Source organism: Pleurodeles waltl, chromosome 9 (genome assembly GCF_031143425.1).
Source record: "Pleurodeles waltl isolate 20211129_DDA chromosome 9, aPleWal1.hap1.20221129, whole genome shotgun sequence".
Lineage (NCBI taxonomy): Eukaryota > Metazoa > Chordata > Amphibia > Caudata > Salamandridae > Pleurodeles > Pleurodeles waltl.
In genome coordinates, this window is record NC_090448.1 from 1,074,507,498 (window position 1) to 1,074,530,679 (window position 23,182).

General features: G+C 45.8%; 1 long non-coding RNA gene across 1 annotated transcript in view; it reads left to right on the forward strand.

Annotated features, from left to right (window-relative positions):
* Positions 1-23,182, forward strand: part of LOC138258780 (uncharacterized) — a 167,476-nt gene that overhangs the window by 54,628 nt on the left and 89,666 nt on the right. Inside the window, exon 2 of the long non-coding RNA XR_011198565.1 lies at positions 22,306-22,382. This is a non-coding gene — a long non-coding RNA (uncharacterized lncRNA). The remainder of the gene's footprint in view (positions 1-22,305; positions 22,383-23,182) is intronic.

Genomic DNA, 23,182 nt, shown 5'->3' on the forward strand with positions numbered 1-23,182 from the left:
ACACCAGGTGTAATTACATCAGTCATTGAAATCTTAAATACATAAGGAACTTGGATAACCTAAGTAGGCCCATATATCAAACGGTACTTTATCCCAAACAATCTCATCAGGAACTGGTACGGCTGAAATGTTCACATGGGGCAAGTCTCTTCAGACCTTATGTGAGGAGAGACAAGGTGTTAACGCTTCATCTACTGGCTCAAGAGCAGAGCGTTCAGAAAGATAATGACCAGGAGAAAGAACACAGTCACAAAACCAATCCATAATAGAAAGCAAGCAATGTCAGTAGTATCCACAGATAATACCATGGATCATTCAAATAGTTATTCCTAAGCCATGTGTTCAGCTTACGCATCTTTAAAATATTTTCAGTTACAGATGTAGATAAAGTTGAAGAAAAGTAATCTTGGTCGATGAAGTAACTAGAAGCAGTCTGTGAAAACACAGGAGCTGGTGCAATGTTGGTGGATGGATCGACTTCACATGGAGGTTCATAGTAGACAATGTTGTCAGTTTGTGTTGCGTTGGTGTAATAAACAGCCACATCTGGACGTATTAAGTCATAGAGTGGTTTTCTGCGTTGAGCATAATTTGGAATGTATGTTCTGCCAAGTTAAGGAAACCAAGTAGTGACCGTAGTTTCTTAATTGTATTTGGTAGTTGAAGTTGAGCACGTTTCTAAAAAGAGCAGGCCATGCTCTTGCCTTTATCTGCTTGTATCTCAGGAACAATACACTGAGAACTATTATTTTAGTTTTCTTGAAATTGAATTTGTAGCCTATGGTGGCAAATACTAAAACAATCCGATCAACCCCAGCAAAATGAATATTGAGGTTATCTGTGAAGTAGATGTCATCCACATAGGACAATGCCTCAGGATCAATATCATGCAATATTGATGTTACACAGGCAGAAAACAAACCTGAGCTGTTCTTATAGCCTTGTGGTAAACGGCAAAAATATTTTTATGAGACAAATAAGAAAGCACACAAGTCCAGACTTTCATGCGCTAAGTTTTGGTAGAAAAAAGTTGGAAATGTCCAAGATTGTTTTGTATTTTTTACGCATTAAGGGCCTCATTCTCACCCTGGCGGTAATTACCGCCAGGGCGGAGGTCGGCGGTAGCACCGCCAACAGGCTGGCGGTGCTCCGCCGGGCATTCTGACCGCGGCGGTACAGCCGCGGCCAGAAGCGGAAAGCCGGCGGGCTACCGCCGACTTTCCGCTGCCTGTCTGAATCCTCCATGGCGGCGGAGCGCGCTCCGCCGCCATGGGGATTCAGACACCCCCTACCGCCATCCTGTTCATGGCGGCTCTCCCGCCATGAACAGGATGGCGGTAGGGGGTGCCGCGGGGCCCCTGGGGGCCCCTGCCGTGCCCATGCCAATGGCATGGGCACGGCAGGGGCCCCCGTAAGAGGGCCCCAAAAAGTATTTCAGTGTCTGCCCAGCAGACACTGAAATACGCGACGGGTGCAACTGCACCCGTCGCACCTTCCCACTCCGCCGGCTCAATTCTGAGCCGGCATCCTAGTGGGAAGGTTGATTTGCCCTGGGCTGGCGGGCGGCCTTTTGGCAGCCGCCCGCCAGCCCAGGGCAAATGTCAGAATCAGCGGCGCGGTCTTTCGACCGCGGTGCGGTGTTCTGACGGCGGTACCTTGGCGGACGGCCTCCGCCGTCCGCCAAGGTCAGAATGACCGCCTAAGTTTTTAGATAGTTCAGTGCTGTGTGCATTTTGTATTGTTTATGTGTATGTGCATATGTTTAAGTGTCTATAATCTGAGACTATTCTATATGAATGGTCTGGTTTTGCAACAGGAAAAAATGGGTTATTCATTGCAGACACACAGGGCTCTGTCACTCCCTGGTACTCTAATTTAGTGAGGATTTCCTTCAAAGGGGCTTTAGCCTCATGCATGACTGGATATTGGGGTTGAGGCTGGGGTCTAGACCTTATAGGTATTACGTGGTAGGGGGAATCCTTTTCCCACTGTACGCAGTTGCGGTACAGCATGGGTGCCTGTGCCAAAGCCCAGTCAACAGCATAGGCTTCCTTTACCGCATCCGGAACATGATCTGAGAAAGAAGGCAAAATGACATCTTCCTCATGTGGGAGCTTGCGGACGTACTCAGGTGGCCAGTCTTTTTCTACCAAGAGGATATCACAATTAAGTTCTTCCCCAAGAATTCCACTAATAGTGCACTCTATGGCCCTCATTATGATCACGGTGGTTCAGACCCCCATGCCGGTGGTGGCGGTAAATACTACCACCGGCATGGAGGTCTGATCTGCCATAATATGAACACAGGGAGGTACCCCTGTGGCGGCCCTCCACCACCGCCAGGCTACCGCTGACAGGCAGCCTGACAATGGCGGATATCATTATCCGACAGGGCAGCGCTTCAAGCAGCGCCACCCTCTGGATAATGAACCCTGTTCTCTACAGCCTTTCCCTGGCAGGTTCCTTGCCAGAAAAAGGCTAGCGGAAGGGGTGCTCCGGGCCCCCCTTGGGTTCCCTGTACTGCCCATGCACTTGGCATGGGCAGTGCAGGGGCCCTCGTGCAGTGCCCTGTCGCACAGGTCACTGCCCGATTTATGGGCAGTGATCTGCACGACAGGTGCTGCTGCACCCGCCGCACTGAGGCATTGACGACGGCTCCATGTGGCGCCGTCAGCAATGTCCCAGCCCTGCATTCTGCTGGGCCGACGTGCGGAAACCCTGTTTCCGCCCGCCGGCCAAGCAGAATGTTTGCAATTCGACCAGCGGGATCTCAAGACGGCTGGTGGTCTATGAAAAGACCGTCATCATGAATACGGTAGGGTTTCCTGCCGTGTTCATAATGAGCCCCTATGTCTTCTTCAATTTGGATATTTAAATCATAAACCCTGTCGGGTGGAGGGTCACACCCTTTTTACAGTCTGGACTACAAGAAAGACGTTAGTTGCTGTTACATCGAGATGATCTTGCAGACACTGGTGCCAAATCGTGACCTCTGCTATGCTGTGTAGCAAAGTCCATGCCAATGTCCTCAATGTTGCTGGCATGTTTAACCGTTATTGTGGCCACCTTTTTCTTTTTAAATTGGGGGGGTCTATTGGGGAGATTTGTCCTTGGTCTTGTCTGAGGAACACTGTGAGTCTTTTCTCTGCTTCACGTAGTCAGTGCGTTACTCTGACCGGCCTGCGCTCTCACTCTGTTTATCCAGCGTGTTCCAGAAGAAGCGACAGGGACATGTATCATGATAACTGTCAGGAGTCTTTAAAGTTTCTGTACTTCCAAGATTATATCTCCTTTTGGAGCTCTCCGGATGTGGAAAGTCTGTCTGCTCTCTGATTTAATCTGTCTTTATTTTGTTTTTGTTTATCCCAGCATTTTTTTTAGAACCCTCTTGTGCTTGTTTAGTACCCTCCTTAGGGGTGGTACTCTGAATTTCCAGTGTTTTCTGCTTGACTTCCAAACTATTGCATTCTATACTAGTATTGGTTTTCTAAATAATTTTCAGTAGTTGACTCCCCTGTTCCTACTGTGGAATGTTCCAGAGCCACCGGCATATAGCCAATGCTACCGCCTCCCCTTTAATTTTTATGCTGCTTTGTATTATTGCGGAGATTGTGTCAAAGTTGTGCATCAGTTTCATCAATGCATGTTCATATTGAATTTGTTTTGATACTTCTGGTAAGTTGGCAAATGTCGGGGTACCATATGTGGTAGTGTAAATTGCAGTGAAGGATGTACCCCATGTGGTGCAGCAGTCCACTGAGGGAACCGATCCGGATGGCAAGCACATTGTAATAAAGAATTCTATGTCTATCTGGGGGTCTAGTATGGGGAAACACTCCTTCCAGCTGATTAGTTTTTTGTGCTATCCAGTCGCCTGTATAGTGCTCCTAGCTGATTATAAATGTTACGCAGATAAATTGCCTGATTATATTTTGTACACCAGGATGTGGCATGTGCATGACAAACATGGGCCATGTTGGTTCGTCATTACCCAAGGGACCTAATCTCACGGGTTGTATTACATGCAGTAGGGTGCCATTAAACCAATTTTGATGCTCTTGACAAGAAAGCAGTATTTCAAGATACTGGTAAGTTTGGTACTGTTGTGGTAGGTAAGCAATTTCATATGTGTGAAATGTATATGCTGTAGATTCTTCTTCAGGAAAGGTGACCCAGGAATATAATTTTTCTGTTTGGTGAGTCTTGTGAGCTCCCATATAAATGTGACATCCCTGTCCTCATCTCTTAAGCCATCGGCTATTAGATGTTGTGTTAATGCATGGCTGACATTTTCTGGAATGTCTATGCATTGGCCATGTTAAATAATGGGTACAGGGAAGGAACACCAGATGGGGAAAATCACTTTTAAAGTTCAAGCTTGAACAACCAACAGCCCAGATAGGTGCTCCCTATTCAGCTTAGGAGGATTATCCCTAAAACCACGGACGTCTCTGTATAATGGTACTTAGGGTCCCTGATGTGTGTGAGACACAGATACTCAGGATATCTGTAAATTAGTGCCAAAACACCATTGTTGATGCCGCCATGTTGCAGTTGGACTCTCGCTCTTTAGCGAGACTGCTGGTTTAGGGGTGACAGCACTTCTGTTTGTAGGCAACTGAGTCACTCCTACAAGTCATAACTGTCGGCCCAATCCTCCTGGCTCACAAACAGTACCTCACCAAAACTCAGAAAGTAAAGGTGATTTCTGGCAGTCTTACACATGGACTGTAGATGAGACTTCTCAGGGGAGTCGTGGTGGAATGGAAGTTACCCTTTTCTCTTGTTAGCAATGTCTCAGACACACATAGGAAATGAAGGAGATGCAGGAGAGTTTTCAATATATTTATTGGAAAGACTGTGATCTGGGGTAAAATGCATAAATTGCAATCATTAGGATAATGAGCAATAATAAAAGCAAATCGTGAAGATGAGAGTTGGGAATATGAAAATCCCCACCATATTGCAATAAACATAAGATATAAAATTCCTAACAAAGAATGCCTACTCCCTACCTTAATAAGAGCTAGGTGTGGTAAACCCTAATCTACCAGTACCATGTCCATGAGAAGCACTGCCCATCCCTTGTCACCTTGGAATGAGGTCTCTAGGTAAGACTGCGTGAAGACACAAAGGCTGAGTTCTGCAGCAAGGTGATGTGCAGCATTGATGGCAGCTGGAAGGAGTCCCTCTAAGCACCTTGGCTCAGCTGACTCCTGTGCCCTGTGGGGAACTAAAATGGATCAACCACATTTCCATTTGGGGAGGAGACTCCTTAAGTGTTTCTTCACAAGAATATATGAAAGAATCTCCCTCTCAGTCACTGGATTATGTGAGAAATGTGTCTTCTTCAGTCCATGAAGGATGCAGGAAAGGTTATGTACAGTTCACAAAGCAAACTTTTAATTTCAAACAACCCTAATATTACTTACTATCCCTCCTTTGACACCACTGATTAGTGTTACCTATAAGAATGTGGTCGCATTCATGTGGACGGAGTAAGACCGCCTGTTAACCTATTCTTCAAAATAGGGAATACAATGAACAAACTACTAGAGTAAGGCATATCTATTAAGGGAAAGTTCGGTAAGAGAAATGATAGCCTTTGTACACCTGCCTCACTATCTTGATTGATTTCACTTCTGTTTGGCAAACATGTTAACAGGTTTTAAGAAGCCATTCTCGAGCCTAATTATTCTTGACCATGCTATTTTTTACTCTTCCAGTATATATATATATATATATATATATATATATATATATATATATATATATATTTATTTTAAAACATGATATTCAGTCATAGAATCGAATCTAACTAAAACGTATTGTGAGTTTCGCCCGATTTCACCATCCATTTGATCTTGTTAAAAGAGAATTTTCCACAAATATACTTTAAAAAGTGTAAAGGTAGTGAATGCGTGTAGGTGTGACCTTTATGCCCATGTTGTGTTCTACTCAGAAGTGGTCTATGCCTACTTAATTCATGAACATGTTCGAGGGCCAGGAGAGTGATCAAGCAAGGGGAAGGAATACAAACGATAGTCTGCTCATACCAGTGATGAAAGATTTGAAGTAGCTTAGCATAGCAGATTTTATGATTTCCAAAAATGAAATACAAGACATGCTTCTTTTATACTGGGAGTCATATAGCCATACTTAAGCTGGTATTGGTGGTAGTCTTTCAGGGGATGTCTCTGCATGGCATGTTAGTTTGAGTTCGTCATGACTAGGATGAAACACGTGCTATTGCCCATCAAATGACTCAATTAAACCTAGCAATGGTGACAGGTTAATCCATAGATAGAATCATCTCATACATTTACAGTTTACATCTCTAGACTTTTCCTGCCTCAGTAATGCCAACACAAGGACATTGTCAGGAGATGGACAATTTTTTCCAATAAACTGACCAATTCACATCGACTGTATGCAAGTTATGACATAGAAGTCAAGCTATTCTAAATACAGCAGGGTAATTTTGGTATGTCAGTATGTTATTTGAAACTTTCTTCTTCCGGAATTGCAAAATAAAACAGAAGGTTTCATTTGAATATCAATATCTCAAAGGTCTTCCTCCTGTGTGCATATTTGTTTGTAGGAATGTGTGAAAGGAATACAAACTATTTCCCACCACAGCAGCCCCTTTAATAGTGTACTTGGGCTTCTGCATGTAGGAAAGATGTTAGATTGCACCAACCTGAATCCCTGATCCAACTTGGGACACCACCTGTTTCATTTTTTTCCATACTGAGTTTTAACTATGCACAATAGGATTAGTTAGCTGTAGGCCCAAGGAAAGTGGAATAGGTTAAGAGAGAAAACAGAGACATTGGATACCACTCTGGTACATTACTCTGCTGGATGAGGAGGTTTACTTGGGCTGTGATGTATATCTAAAAAACAAATTGAGATTTATCTTTTCTCTGTGTAAATTCATAGAACAATTGTTATAATAAATGATATCTCTCCAGAATATACCTATGCGTCAGACTCTGAAATATTGGTGGAGCACTGACATTCCTGAAACTGAAACTAGAACAATAGCTTTGTAATTGGTGATTCTTGGACTATACATGAACCTCACTTTCATCTTTGGTAACTGCAACTACCTTATATTTTTGTGAGTATGCGCTCTCTGGTTCCAAAATGCATTAAAGTTTGTTTCCTAAAATGAAATGAAAGCAAATGTTCATCAGGATTATACAGTTTGCACCAGCATCAATGAATCAGTATCCTAAGTACATATCATTAACTTGACTACACAACATTATGGTGGTCATCATGATGTTGGCAGTGACTGTTAAAGTGGTGGTAATACCATCAACAGGCTGGCGGTAGTTACCACCAAATCATGACCATGGCGGTGATAACTCCCATAGACAGCTAATGCACCACACCGTCCACCAGGGCGGTAACACCACGCACCATGGCGGTAGCCATCAATAGCCAGGTGGAAGACAAGGTACCGCCCACCACATTATGACACAGTACACCGCCACGATTTCTGGGGTGGTACCAATGCCATCAAAAGCCTGGCGGAAACACATCACAGAAGGCCAAAGACTCACCAGCAGAGACACAGAGAAGCTCAATGCCGCCATGGAAGCGGAACTTCATGTCTTCACGATGCTCTTCTACTCCATACTCTACCTGGAATACCAATGTTGACAAAGACGATGACAGTTTGTACAGCCGCCTAGCACACAAAAGAGGGAGGGAGGAAAAGGAGAGTGACACACACACGCAAGACACACACCATTCACACACAAACACCATACCCACAAACAGCTGCAGACTTAAACCAATGTCACAGGACACACAGCATAATAATACAAGGACTGAAGGTCGGCAGTACTGAAAATGTAATTGCAAGGCAAAAGCCATCATATGAACCAATTTTAGAACAGATATACATAAACAATTGTACAGAAAGGGCCAATGCCCAGTCCAAAGTCCATAAGGCCCACATAGCCACAGGGCACTGTCCAAGCCCCAACTTGATCCTGATTAACTACGCACAAAACTGTACAGGGGCAACATCACAGAAGCGGACAGGCACCTCAGGGGGAATGAGGGTAGGGGGCACCTCAGCTGAAGTCGGGAACTTGTCCACTGGTTCTAGAGCGGGCTCCATGCCCAATTCCCAATCCTGGGCAGTGCAAGGTCACAGTCACTGAGGTGGGGAACTTGCCCACTGATCCTGGAGGCGGGCTCCATGCCTATTTCCTAATGCTGGGGAGTGCAAGGTCGTAGTCACTGAGGTTGGGAACTTGCCCACTGATCCTGGAGGGGTTCCATGCCCATTTCCCAATGCTGAGGAGTGCAAGGTCGCAGTCTCTGAGGTGGGTAACTTGCCCACTGAGTCTGGAGGGGGGTCTTTGCAGAACAGTCCCTGTAGGGTAGCCTATATGCCCTCTCCTGAAGGTAAGGGCTGCTGTGCCTCTGCTGGAGGTGAGGACTGCTGTGCCCCTGCTGGAGATGAGGGCTGCTGTGCCTTTGCTGGAGGTGAGGGCTGCTGTGCCTCTGCTGGAGGTGCGGGCTGCTGTACCTCTGCTGGAGGTGAGGGTTGCTGTGCCTCTGCTGGAGGTGGGGGATCCTTGCCCTCTGCTGGTGGAGGGGGCCTCTTACCTCTCTTTGTGGTGGAGTATTAGCCCTCCCTTTCTTTGGTAGTGGAGTGGGAACCTTCCCTTTCTTTTGTGGTGGGGTGGGATCCTTGGCAATCTTTGGAGGTGGAGGGGGATCCATCTGTCCCCTCTTGTGATGGGTCCCCTTGGCGTTTGACATGTCACTTGTGTCCTTGTCTCCAGGAGTAGGAGGTGTCTCCACTGTCCCGGTCTCCTGTCCCTTTGGATTTCACCACCCTAGTACTCCCTTTCTGAGGCAGAGGTGTGGTTACAGTAGGAGTGGCAGCCGTCACACTCTTGGGCCCCTTTGTGGCGGCAGCTGTTGATTTGATGGGAGCAGTGGCAAGCTGTTTGGCTGAGGTGCTGTGCTGGGTCATTGGAACCCTGCTCTTAGGGGCAGGACAGGGGTAGGGGGAGGGAACAGGTCAAGATATGCAAGGAAAAGCTTCTTAGGGATGTTGGGGTGGGATGCAGGAGGAGGGATGGGAGTGGAGGTTGAGGGAGTGGTTGTTGGAGGTGTATGTCTGCTGGACTTGGGTGCAGGTGCATGAGCAGTGTGCATGTGTGAGGTGGATGGCTGTTGGGAGTCTGAGCATGTGTGTTTCTGTCTCTTAGGAGTGGCAGACAGTGTGGGAGAGGACAAAGGGACACATGGATGGAATTGTGGACGTGTCTGCAAGTGAGGTGTGTGTGCTGATTGATGTGATGATGGTGGTGGTGGTAGTGGTTGATGCATTGCATGTAGGTGTGAGTGTGGATGTGACTGTGAGGGAGGAGGAGGGAGAGACAGTAGGGCAGTGGATAGTGTTGTGTGCAACTGCCTGTTGTTTGTGTGAGTGCTTGTGGTCTGAAGTGTGCTGCCTGTGTCTGACTGTGTTACTCTTGTGTGATGTTTTGTATGCATGCTTTTCTGTATGTGTGCATGGGATTGGTTGGGGTTGAAGAGACTGGGACTAGGAAGTGGTAGTAGGAGGGGGGATGGTAGGAACAGGGACACTGGCTGTCATCAGAGAGGAGGCCGGACCCTGAAACGATCTCTGTAGGGCCACCAACTCACCATGGATGCCCTCCAGGTAGGCATTGCATTGCTGCATCTGGGATGCCAACACTTGGATGTCATTCACTATGGTTGACTGCCATGCAGAGATGGATCTCAGGAGGTCAATAGACTCCTCACTGAGGGCGGCAGGGTTTACTGGGGCAGGGCCTGAGGTGCCTGGGGCAAAGGAGATGTCCACCCTCCTGGCTGAGCGGGCACAGGCAAATCAGTAAAGGGGCTACTGGGAGGGCGGTGCTGGTATGGGGGTGGCGGCTGTACCTGTAGCTGGGGTGGTTCCAGAGGTGTCTGCCACCACCAGGGAGCTTCCATCAGAGGAGGAATCAGAGTCAGTGTTGTCACTTCCTGTCTCCGACCGTGGTGCTCCTCTTGCCCTCCATCCCACTGGTCTACTCGGCGTTGGTGGACTTTAGCTCCTGGGTCCTGTGGGATGCAGCTCCTTCAGTCACTGGTGCCCCTGCTCCTCCTCCAGATGATGCTAATGCACACATGGACAGGATGACAGAACAAAATAGGGAGAGAGAGAGAAAGGGATCACTGGGTCAATTGCAGCACCAACACCACAGATGGCATACACATTATCATCACACACAGGCATCAGGATTGAGCACTATGCATCACAGTGGCATTCCATTGGCTAGGTACCACAGCAAGATGAGAGCCAGCCACCACCAACTGCACACCTCCTGGGACCCACTAAGCCCTGTCTGACATGGAATTCCACCTAGCTAGGTTACAAGATTTTCCTATACAGCCACTTTACCATGAGCTGGAATATGCAGCAGTGTGTGAGCTGGCATTAAGGGGCACCCACTAACTGAAACTCACCACCAGGATCCCATGCCAGCTAACCAAAATGGTTGTCATACTCACTGTATTCACCCACTTGTGGCTGCTGTGCTGCCCTCAAGCGCCCATCCAGCTGTGGGTAGCCCACCACCATTATGCGGGCCATCAGGGGGGTCAGGTTCTGATGTTCACCCAGCCCTCATTGGAAGGCCATCCCCAGCTAGGCCTCTTCAGTCTTCTGGGCCCAGCATCTCAGGTCCTCCCTCCTTTCCCTGCAGTGGGTGCTCCGTCTGCTATAGACCCCAGGATCAGCACCTCCGTGGCGATGGCACACCACAATCCCTTCTTCTGATGGGCGCTGACCTGCAGAGGTAATACAGACAGGAGGATACCATTAACCATACAATCCAGCCTGTCACACATATGACCCACAAATTACATTTCCATCTCCTTTGGCACACACATCACCCGGAGCCCCGCATGTTCACTACCACCAGACATACCTCCCACCCAAATGACACACTGCCAGCACATACATCTCCTTGCAACCTTGTCACATGCATCATCCCCATGGTGTACTCACCTGTTGGTCTGGAGGGCTATACAGCTGTCCATACAGGGGGAGAACCCCATCCACCAGGCGCTGTAACTCCTCCAAAGTGAAGGCAGGGGCCCTTTCCCTGTCTCACGGGCATTGGCAGGATCCAGACCCAGGTCACAGCAGACCACGCATTGTAGGTGTTGTCCTGTAGAAAGTCAGGAATCAAGTGAGGTTATAGACAGAAAATGGCAGTCACATCCACGGCGGTGTACATGGTCACTGCCGCTGGTGATCTCCATTGGGCATTGTACTCCATAGAGCCCCATTTTAGCCAATGAGGAATAGCACGGTGGTGCACGACTGCCTTCCACCAAGACGACCAACGCCGGCGGACTTATATCACTGCCACCTGTCCAAACTTATAGGACAGGCGGTCTCCATTGTAAATTGTACATACATTGCCATTCACATTGTCCGATTACATACATGCTCAGTTACACTGAGGTAGTGGTTCCATTGTTCAGTTTGTGACACCGTTCTCACTTTTGTGTCCCTTAGATATCTACCACTTTGGAGGAATAGGAGGAGGGGGCAAGCCCCCATGTACAGACCTCTAGTGAACTTGGTTACACTGGAGGACAGGCACATAATGCTGAACTATAGACTGGCCAGGGCCACAATCAAAGTGCTGTGTACTCAATTGGAGCCTGATCTGATATCAGCTATCCACCATCCCACTGGGATCCCCCCTATTGTGCAAGTTCTATCAGTGCTCCATTTCTTGGCAACTGGTTCTTTCTAGGGGACAGTGGACTTGGCAGCAGGAATGTCACAGCCAATGTTCTCAACAGTGCTGACAAGGGTTTTGTCTCTGCCTTACCCAAACACATGTGCAGCTACATAGCTTTCCCCCAAGTGGAAGATTTGGCCACTGTGAAGGCTGGATTCTATGCAATAGGACATATTCCTCATATTATTGGGGCGATTGACGGAACACATATAGCATTTGTCGCCGCCCCCCGGCACAATGAACAGGTGTTCAGGAATCAGAAGAGTTTCCACTCACTCAATGTGCAAATGGTGTTCCTAGCGGACCAGTACATCGCCCAGGTCACTGCCAAGTATGCTGGGTTGCTGCATGACACCTTCATCCTGAGGAATAGCAGCATCCCAAATGTGATAGCACAATTACAGAGGCACAGGGTGTGGCTAATAGGTGAGCCTGAGTCCCCACCCAATATATGTCAGTGTATGCATTCAGGAGTCATCCCAATACCATTGTGTAAGGCTAATGTTTGTCCCTCAATTCTTGCAGGTGACTATGGATACCCAAACCTGTTGTGGCTCCTGACCCCTCTGAGGAATGCCAGGACAGGGGCTGAGAATTGGTATAAGGATGCACATGGGTGAACCAGGCAGATAATAGAACGTACCTTCGGCCTCCTGACGGCCAGGTTCAGATACCTCCACCTGAGAGGTGGATCCCTGTGCTACTCCCCTGAGAAGGTCTGCAAGATAGTTGTTGTATGCAGCATGCTGTACAACGTGGCCCTCAGATGACACGTGCCTTATCTGCAGGAGGAGGAGATTGGAAATGCCCATGTGGCAGCAGTGGAGACTGAGGACAGTGAGGATGAGGAGCCAGAGGATGAGTATGTGGACAACAGAACATCAGTAATACAGCAGATAGGTAGTACATATTGACTCACCAGTGTCCAGTCCTCAGGAAACTCCTGTCAGTCCCTCGGGATGCAGTATTGCCAAGACTTGCTACTCCCATGCTGTCAGCTGTGGGGGGTCCACCGCCAGTTCTCTGGATAGCGAGCTGGTGCCTTGCTGCCATGAAACGTACCTTCCCTATAGGTCATTTCACATCTTCCTGAGGTCATCCCTTGTTCTTGGATGCTGTCCCAAGGTGTTTACCCTGTCCATGATTCTCCGCCATAGCTCCATCTTCCTTGCAATGGAGATTTGCTGTACTGGTGCTTCAAACAGCCGTGGCTCTACCCTGACTATTTCCTCCACCCTGACCCGCAACTCCTCATCTGTGAAACGAGGGTGCCTTTTTTGGGACATGGGTGTTGGGTGGTGTGTGTTGTGCAGTGGGTGTTTAGTGATGTGGTGGGGTGTGGGGCGCGTGATGGATGGATGGGTGTCATTGGTGTGTGTAGTTGTTGCTGTGGTTTGTGTGGCTATCTCTTGGCTATTTTTCGTGTTTGTAAAGGGTTGTGGGTAATGTGGGTGTGTGTTTTACAGTGCTGTTGGTGGGTGGATGTGGTGTGTATATGAGTGTCAGGTGTGTGTTTTTTGGTATTGGCCAATGTTATGTTGTTTTGTATTTGGGTGGCCATTCTGACCGCGCCGATATGTACCGTCAATGTTTTAGCGCCATTAAATGTCCGCTGTGGTGATTCGAGGGTCAGAATGTGGGGGGCGTTGTTGTTGGAGTAACGGTATGGGTGTTCGTACCAACAGTTTAGCACTTACCTTTGGTCTGGCAGATTTGTGTTATTGCAGTATTCTGTTGGTTTAGTATGTGTGTCATAATATGGCAAATGTAGGCTCACCTCCGCCACAGTATGTTGGGGGCCGTCACCACGGCAGTAAGCGGCATTTACCGCCAATGTCATTATGAGGGCCAATGTGTCTTTTTTTGAGTGTCTTGAGAGAACGTGCTGATTGAGGGAAGAGTCTGCATTTACCGCCAATGTCATTATGAGGGCAAGTGTGTCTTTTTTTGAGTGTCTTGAGAGAAGGTAAGGTGATCGCTACTGTTGCGTATCACACACACTCACCAGCAATTTTGTGACTGTCTACGTAGGCTAGTGTTTTAGTACGGCAGTTTAGCCCGTAGCGGAGATGGCATCTTGTTGGATAACTTCTGCTCAAGCCCTCTCTCGGGTTATAAAGGACAACTCTGACATAGGATCAGAGACTGATACAGCAGGAGTCCCATTCTATACCTCCTCTTCCAGTAATTTTGAGGGAGGTGATGAGGACAGTCCTGCTGTTCCTTCACAAGAATAGTCTTTGCAGCGGGACAATAGTGGGTTAGCCCAACCCAGAGATCAGGTGCATGCAGCGGCAAGCACAGAGTGAGTGCTCTCTTGGGAGCTCCCCAATTTAGTTCAGCCCCAAAATCCAACACCCAAATCGTATTTTGGAAACATCAGAATGATCTATCACAGCACAACCTGGTTTTGTGAGGCAGGCACCTGTGTTTTTGGTCCTGGGCTCGGCGGCCATATATGGACACCTGCCAAACACAGACATTTCTGGAAGCTAGACACCCGGGGGAGTCCACAGAGGTGTGACTTGTGTGGATTCCCCAAAGTTGTCTTACCCAGAATACCGTGCAAAGGTGAAATGTTGAATTAAAAAAACATTTTTTTCTTGCATTACCAACACACAAATTACAGTAATATGCTGTGATCCACAAAATTCCTACCACCCAGTGTTTCCCCACCTGTCCTGATAAAAACACTACCCCACCTGAGTGCCTGTATCTAGTGCCTGCATCAAGAATGGATCACCGAGGGTCTACAGCTGCCCTCATGTAAGGACCAACGTTGTGTGATCTATTTCTGACACGGGCAGAAGGCCTACCCACACAAGTGAGGTACCATTTTTATCAGGAGACTTGGGGGAATGCTGGGTGGAAGGAAGTTTGTGACCCCTCTCATATTCCAGAACTTTGCAGCACCGAAGTCTGAGGGAAAAAGTGTTTTTTTTTTGCCAAATTTTGAGGTTTGCAAAGGATTCTGGGTAACAGAACCTGGTGCGAGTCCCACAAGTCACCTCCTTCTGAATTCCCTGAGGTGTCTTGTTTCCAAAAATATATAGGTTTGCTAGGCTTCTTTAAGTGACAGCGGAGCTACAGGCCAAAATCCACAGCTAGGCACTTTGCAAAAAACACATCCGTTTTCATTGGAAAAATGTGATGTGTCCATGTTGTATTTTGGGGCGTTTCCTGTTGCGGGCACTAGGCTTACCCATACAAGTGAGGTACCATTTGTATTGGGAGACTTGCGGGAATGCTGGGTGGAAGGAAGTTTGCAACTCCTCTCAGATTCCAGAACTTTGTGGCACCAAAATCTGAGGGAAAATAATTTTTTAGCCAAATTGTGAGGTGTGCAGAGGATTCTGGGTAACAGAACCTGGTGAGAGCACCACAAGCCACCCCATCCTGGATTACCCTAGGTGTCTAGTTTTAAAATGTGCACAGGTTTCATAGGGTTCCCCAGGTGCCTGCTGAGCTAGAGGCCAAAATCTACAGCTAGGCATTTTCCAAAAAACATGTCAGATTTCAATGTAAAAATGTGATGTGTCCATATTGCGTTTCCTGTCGCGGGCATTAGGCCTACCAACACAAGTGGGGTACCATGTTTATCAGGAGACTTAGGGGAACACAGAATAGAAGAACATGTGTTATTGACCCTTGTCTTTCTCTGAATTTTTTGCTTCCAAATGAAAGACAGTGTGTAAAAAAGATGTCTATTTGAGAAATGCACAGTAATTCACATGCTAATATGGGCACCCCAGAATTCAGAGATGTGCAAATAACCACAGCTTCTCAACACTTTATCTTGTGCCAATTTTGTAACTACAAAGGTTTCCTTGATACCTATTTTTCACTCTTTATATTTCACCAAATAAATTGCTGTACACCTGGGATACAATGAAAACCCATTGCAAGGTGCAGTTCATTTATTGGCTCTCAGTACCCAGGGTTCTTGATGAACCTACAAGCCCTATATATCCCCGTAACCAGAAGAGTCCAGCAGACGTAACGGTATATTACTTTTGAAAATATGACATTGCAGGAAAAAGTTACAGAGTAAAGCGTTGACAAAAATGGCTGGTTTTTTACCTCAATTTCAATATTTTTTTCTATTTCAGCTGTTATTTTCTGTAGGAAAACCTTGTAAGATCTACACAAATGACCCCTTGCTAAATTCAGACTTTTGTCTAATTTTGGGAAATGTTTAGCTATCTGGGATACAGCAATGGTTTCATACCCATTTATGTCACTAACTGGAAGGAGACTAAAAGCACAAAAAGTAGTAAAAATGGGGTATGTCCCAGTAAAATGCCAAAATTGTGTTGAAAAATGTGGTTTTCTGATTCAAGTCTGCCTGTTCCTGAAATCTGGGAAGATGGTAATTGTAGCACCACAAACCCTTTGTTGATGCCATTTTCAGGGACAAAAACCATATGCTTTCTTGTGCAGTCCTTTTTTACACTTTTTCTGAAAAAAACAAAATTTTTGCTGTATTTTGGCTAATTTATTGGTCTTCTCCAGAAGAACCCGCAAACTCTGGGCACCTTTAGAATCCCTAGGATGTTGGAAAAAAGAATGCAAATTAGGTGTGGATAGCTTATATGGACAAAAAATTATGAAGGCCTAAGGGTGAACCACCCCAAATAGCCAACAAAGGGCTCAACACTGGGGAGGGTGGGGGTTGGGGGGATGGGTTGCCCAGCAGCTAAGGGGTTAAGTTATGTTATGTCACGTCATGTCATACCATGTTATGTCATGTTATATTATGTTATGTTATGGGATGTGATGTGTCTTAAGGAACTTAGAGAGTCTTGGGACTAGGAACTCAGACAGCAGCAACTGGGAATATTAAATTAAAGATTAAAGAATATTCAGCTGTTGTCTGAAGCAGAGGTGGGAAGAAGTATTCCAACGTATAAAAGGTGAATCTTTCCACAAAAGAGTTGCCTAGTAAGAAAAGGCATAGCCAGCCAAGCAGGATTTAGGAATTCTAGGAATCTGAGCAGAGGACCAAAAAGTCAGGTACAACGGTATATGAGAAAATGTGAGGCAATTAACTTGTGAATTGTGCTATTAACAAAATGACGAGGAATGCAAAGTACTTATAAATCAATATGGCTTTAAATGGAAGCCTGTGTAAGGCCTTCATAATAGAAGTAGTGTGGTAATTATTTGGATCAGTCACTTCAAAACTGTGGGCTATCAATGATTGATCTTCTGATCCAGAAATCAAAAATGTTACAGAAGTCTACTCTGGAAACAAAAAAACTGAAATAACCTCCCTGTGCAGAAACAAATGAAGCAGAAACAAATGAAGAATATTTTTCATTTCCCTTAAGAAAAGGGTGAAGGGATTAAACCACTGCTACCTTCGTATTTAGTTTATAAGACTAATTGAGTTTAATCCCAGGGTGCTAAACAGAGTTAGAAGGGCCAGGGCATTTGCAAAAATGGAAGGTCAGAACAAACTTTGCCAGAGAGGAGTCAGCTCACTAGAGATCAACATTTCTGTTCAGCTTTAGCCAGAGGGTTGCTATCCATTCTTTAACAATGGGGAACAATAGTTTTGGAGAGGTTGGTCTTGTCATGGACGATCACTCAGCCTCAGCAGGAATTGAGCGTTGTCCACATCTGCTTTTATATGCAGGACATGGAGCGAAGAGTGTACAGAGATGCTGAACAGTTAATGTGATAAAGCGGAGTCCCAGGAGACTCGACAACTGCGTTTGCTGACAGGAGAAGCAGTAGAATGGCCAAGAGGAACCCTCAGAGTTCTATTTTCTAGTAAAGCAGTGAACCAGTTTAACACAGTACAACTATACAGAATGCCAGTGCAAGATATAAAAGAATCAGAAAGTTGGCAGAGTTGCCACCAGCAGCCATACGAGTATTATTAAGAACTGCAGTAGAGGCTACTTGTGTACTTTGATTTGAGAGGAAGCATCGAAGCCTGTTAGAAGCTGGGTTTTGGTTGCAGCAGCCCCATCTTTTTGCCTGGTTTTTGATGCAACTTTGACTGAGTGCCCTGTGTTCCTGCTACCCAGGTCCCCAGTGCCAGTGTTCCGTCCTCAAAAACAAGACCACTGGTCACTTGATCCCAAGTGACTAGGCCTTTAGCACCCTAGTAAATGGTACCTCTGTTACTTAAGGCATGGGCACTAAAGAGGATCCCTAAGAGCTACAATATAACTTGTGCCACTCTAAGGGACCCAGCACCAAACACATGTAGACTGCCACTGCAGGTTGCTTGACAAGATTTCCCAAAAAGTGAAAACACAACATGGCACACACTGATGTGCCATGTCTCCTAACACTGCCTGTAATATGTCACCACTAGAGCAGGCCTTAAAGCCCTAATGCAGAGTGCATTATATTAAAGGTGAGGACATTTATGCTTGAGCAAATATGCCCCTACAATGTCTTTGTCAATTCCGAGACATAGCAAGTGAACAAAGAAGCCATTTTAAATACATGTGCCAGACACTGGTCAGAACGAGTTCCCCAGCTACATGATGGCTTCACTGAACCTAGGGATGTTTGGTTTTAATAAGCCCTTGTATTAATAAGTCCTTGTATTAGTAAGCCCTCACTGATTGGAGTGATGGATTTATTAATACATGCACCCAGAGGGCACATAAGACCAACTGCTTTTGTGCTGACTGACTAGTTCTAGCCAGCCTGCCACTAACAGACAGGATTGTGACCCCCAAGGGTGAAAGCATTTGCTCTTTGGAGGTCAGGAACAAAGCCTGCTCTGGCAGGGGTGTTACATGCCCCTTCTAACAGGATGACTTGCAAATCTGCATTCCAAAGCAGGAGACTTCAGAGGAGCCTGCACCTTTGTTATGCAGATCTGGTTTCCCTCAGAAAAGAGATGCCGGCCCCCTGCCTCAGGGACCATTTGGCACCTGGACAGATGGAAAATTAACTATGCAGGAAGCGTGTTGCACTGCCAGGCTGGATACACTTTTAGGGCGACCAGCCTGATGTGAATAGATCATTAGGTATTCTGCCATCTTGAGTGTGGAAGAATTACGCTTTGTGGGACAGGGTGATGCCCACTCCTCAAAGGAAGTGGTCCTCTAGGAGGGCTTAGTGAGCCCAAGGGTAAGTAGCCTATTGGCTACTACCCTTCAGTCCCCTTAATACCAGGAAATCAGATCTTCCATGGACACAAAAGAAGGAGTAGACAAGAAGTCTGCTGGCCTGAGAACCGAGGAGCATGACAGACTTGGTGTAACCTCTGCCAGCTTGCCTGCTAAACAGAACCTGGTGGAGAAACTGACCTGTCCTGCCGCTGCAGCTTCCAAGAAACCAGGAGAGCTGCCAATGCCTTGCAAATCACCAAGGAGAACTCCCTTGGAGCAGAGGAGCTGATTCCCTGTATCTGCAGAAAACCAAAGAAGAACTGTGATGACCCAGGACTGCCAAAACCTGATGCCGGACATCACCTCTGCACCTGGGTCTCCTACCCAGAGCTGTGGCAGGCCAACAGTGACAGTGTAGTTCCCAGGCCCACCAGAGATGAAGCCCACCTTGAGTATGGCCACTGTGGACTTTGCAACATCACCAGCAGCCTCTTTTTGCAGTACCCCCTCAAACACAACAGCCTCTGGTGATGCCAACCCGATGGACCACTGCACCTCTTCACCCAAATGCCTCGGACTGAGGAGAAGAGGACCACTGGTGTCCCTGCATTGCCGAGGCTTGTGAGACCTGAGCCCACTTATTGGTTCAGTGCAACTGAACCCCAGTCCACGCCTGCAGCCTGTTTCTGTGGGCCCTCTCTATTGCGACCGCACTAGGTGCCTTAGCATTGATCAGAACAGACAATCAAGTGGTGAACGCTTACTTGAACAGGCAAGGGGTCCAAGATTGCCACGGATATATTTTCATGGGACTCATAGGTAGACATTCAGGTGTTTGCTTTGAATGCACCTATATTTCATGGCTGGAAAACATTCAGGTGAACACATTGAAGTGCAACCTTCCAATGTCAGTTCCACACAGGCTTTTCAATTAATAGTGAACATGTTCAGGAGTCCTTGGCTGAACTTGCTTACATCCCTGTGCAATTATCTGCTGCCACACTTTTGTTGTGGGAGGTGGATGTAATGTCAGTCCCATGACCTTCAGGGACCCTGTTTGCATTCCCACAGTACATCTCCGGCCAAATGTTTTGTAGACTATTTGGAGCAGGCAGGTACAGGAAATTTTGTAGGCCCCATATTGGTCACGTCAGCAGAAGGTTTTCTCTTTTGAACCACTTAGCAAAGGGCTGGCTTCTTCAGCTTTCTCCTGTTCCTCTACCCCTTCAATTTCCAAGTCTAACTCCGAGTCACTTGAAAGACTTTGCCATTTAATGCCATGGAAATTAAACAGCTTGCCTCCAGGATTTAGGAGGTAGCATTTGACATTCAGGCCGGAAGAAAATTGTCAGTTTTGGTGGTTTACTATACAGCAATGTAAACAATTTGAGATTTGGTGCCAAGGTAAAGGGTTAGAAGCAAGATAATGTGTTCAATTCCTTATTCTACATTAACTGGGAATAATTCTGGGATGGCTATTTCTGAATCATTAGACATTTGAGGGCATTGTTGCATCCAAGTAGAATAAAATAGTTTTTTTCTTCTAATGCTTTGTTTGCGGCCTATGGATCATCAAATAAAGGGAAAAAGTGAAAACAACAATCCAAAGTAGATGGATAAAACAGCCTATCACACAAGCATATATGACTGCTGGTTGCTTTATGCCAGAGAATTTGCAGGTTCACTTTTCCAGAGCAGTTTCAAACTCTTGAGCTGTGTCAGCTGGAGCTCCCCTAGAGGAAATATGTAGGGCAACCACTTGTTTCACTCTTAACCTTTCCATATCACACTAAAGGATAAAGGTGAATAAGGATGATTCATTGAACTTTCCTACCAGAGAGTTAAAAGCTGCAATGAATTAATGGTATGTGAGTTTGCAAAATGTAACAGATGTAGAAAGGAACTGTTTAAATACATCTTTGTCTAGGAAGCTCCTTATAGGCTTGGGTACTTTCTCAACAATTAGGCTGGGATGAGGAGCGATGATGGAGGACTATTACTTACCGATATTCTTTATTAGTCCAAATTAGAGTTCTTCATCCTAGCCAGCTTCCTTCCCACCCAGCAAGGTGCCACTACATTTAGCTGTGAAAACAGGAGTGCTGAAGGCAGGAAGAAAATTATGGGCCACATGTACAAAGATACAGTTTTGCGACTCACAAACTGCGAGTCTTAGTGACTCGCAATTTGCAAGTTGCAAAATCGGATGTACAACAGTGTACTTTACACTGTTTGCGATTCCCAATGGGGTTGCAAATGACCTACCTCATGTATAATCATGAGGTAGGTCGCAATTTGCGACCCCATTGGGAATGGCCGTCCTCACAGGGATGGTGGCGTGCTGGAGACAGCAGACCCCCATGTCTGTGACTGCTTTTAAATAAAGCAGTTTTTTTTCATTTTTTATGCAGCCCGTTTTCCTTAAAAGAAAACCAGATGCATTTCAAAAACATAAGTGAAAAGTTTTCTTTTACCATTTTTTCAGAGCAGGCAGTGGTCCATAGGACCACTGCCTGCTCTGAAAAAATATTTTTGCTGCCATTCACAAAGGGGAAGGGGTCCAATGGGTACCCCTTCCCGTTTGTGAATGGGTTAGCACCAGCTTGAAACTGGTGCTAACTGCGATTGTTTTGTGACCGCATTAACAGTCACAAAACAATGCTACATCGCGCTGCGACTCGCAATTAGGAAGGGAACGCCCCTTCCTGATTGCGACTCGCAAACCTATTTTGCAATTCGGTAAATAGATTACCGAATCGCAAAATAGGCTCTGTACATACCAACATGTTTTTTTCCTGTCACAAATGGTCCGATTCTGCTAAGCGGGCCGTTTGCGACAGGAAAAAGGGTACGTAGATGTGCCCCTATGACATTAGTCTGAAACAGAAGTAGGACTACGTTTTTAAGTTAAATGTATGTCGGAAGGAGCTAGCTGGGGGACACAATATCTAGGACTGGACAAGGGTCTCCTGATTCAGAGTAATGACGATTATCACTAAGTAATAGGTTCATTCTGTGAAATGTGGAAAGTTTTACTTTTTGTTTAACGTGAAACTCAGGAAAAATTTACACCAGGGTGAAAAAGAATGCACAGGCTTAAACTGCTGCCATACTGTAGGGTGCTCCATGCTTCTTTTATCCATTTCCAAAGCTGTCACTTTGCACTTTACCAGGAGGTTGACGTTGCACCAGTTCTAGTTTGCCAGTAAATGGTACTAAACATGCTAAGGGCTGTAGTGACAATTTTCACCTTATAGGTGTGTGCCCATGGGCCTAGAACGAGATTAGGGCCGGTAGAACAGGACTGCAACCATTTATTAGTTGTGATTTCTTTTTCTTGTTTTTTGCTATTTACGAGTTGAGGATTTCAGGTATACCACTGTAGCTTTTAGATGTGTAATGCTGGAATATTCCTCTTTCAGATCAGTTCAAGTGATGTTAACAGAGTACCGCAGTAAGGGGCAATGCCCTAATGTAAAGGAATTGTGACTGCGCAAGTGTAAGTAGTATTTATAATAATTATACTAGAGAAACTATCATCATAAGAAGTTACATTATTTTAATTTAAAGTGTACTGAAAAATAATGTTGCCATGTTTAAATGAATAATAAAGGGCAGTATTCCACAAGATGAAATTACTATTACGCTTTATAGAAAGGCACACATTTCTCTGTAATGGGGATCAAACCTAACAAAGACTGACAATTCTCTAAGGCGACGTGATAAGTAAATACGCCGAGATGACTTCTACGTCTGATATATTTTTTCATTGATGCAGTTGTGAAGGTCAAATCTGCGCACGGATAACAGGCTCTCTGAACTGAGGCAGCTGGGAGTTATGCGATCTTTGGCCACGTCTAACGACTCCCGGGATTGGTTGTCAGAGCTGTAGCATTTATCTTATCTGACAAGAACGCCTTGTATGACTTGCCAAAAGCAGCACGCGAGACAGAGATGTAGGATATATTGTTTTTGCTTGTAAATTGGCCATTTTATATATTTTTTAAATCGGCTTGCAGGTCTGATACTGCACAGGTTTAATAAATATCTCACCATTTTTAATTGCAATCTGCACAAAAAAGCGTTTGCAGAGGGATCACAATTCTCTGGGGCTCAGCAATAGCAGTGTGTGAAGTGGACATGTTTTTATCTCATAAACTTCTGATATATGGTATTTTTTGTGAGCAATACATTGACATGAACTTTTGTACCATTTTTCAGTTGTTTGATAAAACAAAGTTCACCACTATCCATCAATTACTTTTTAAATTAAAAAACAAATTACATTTATTTTTACAT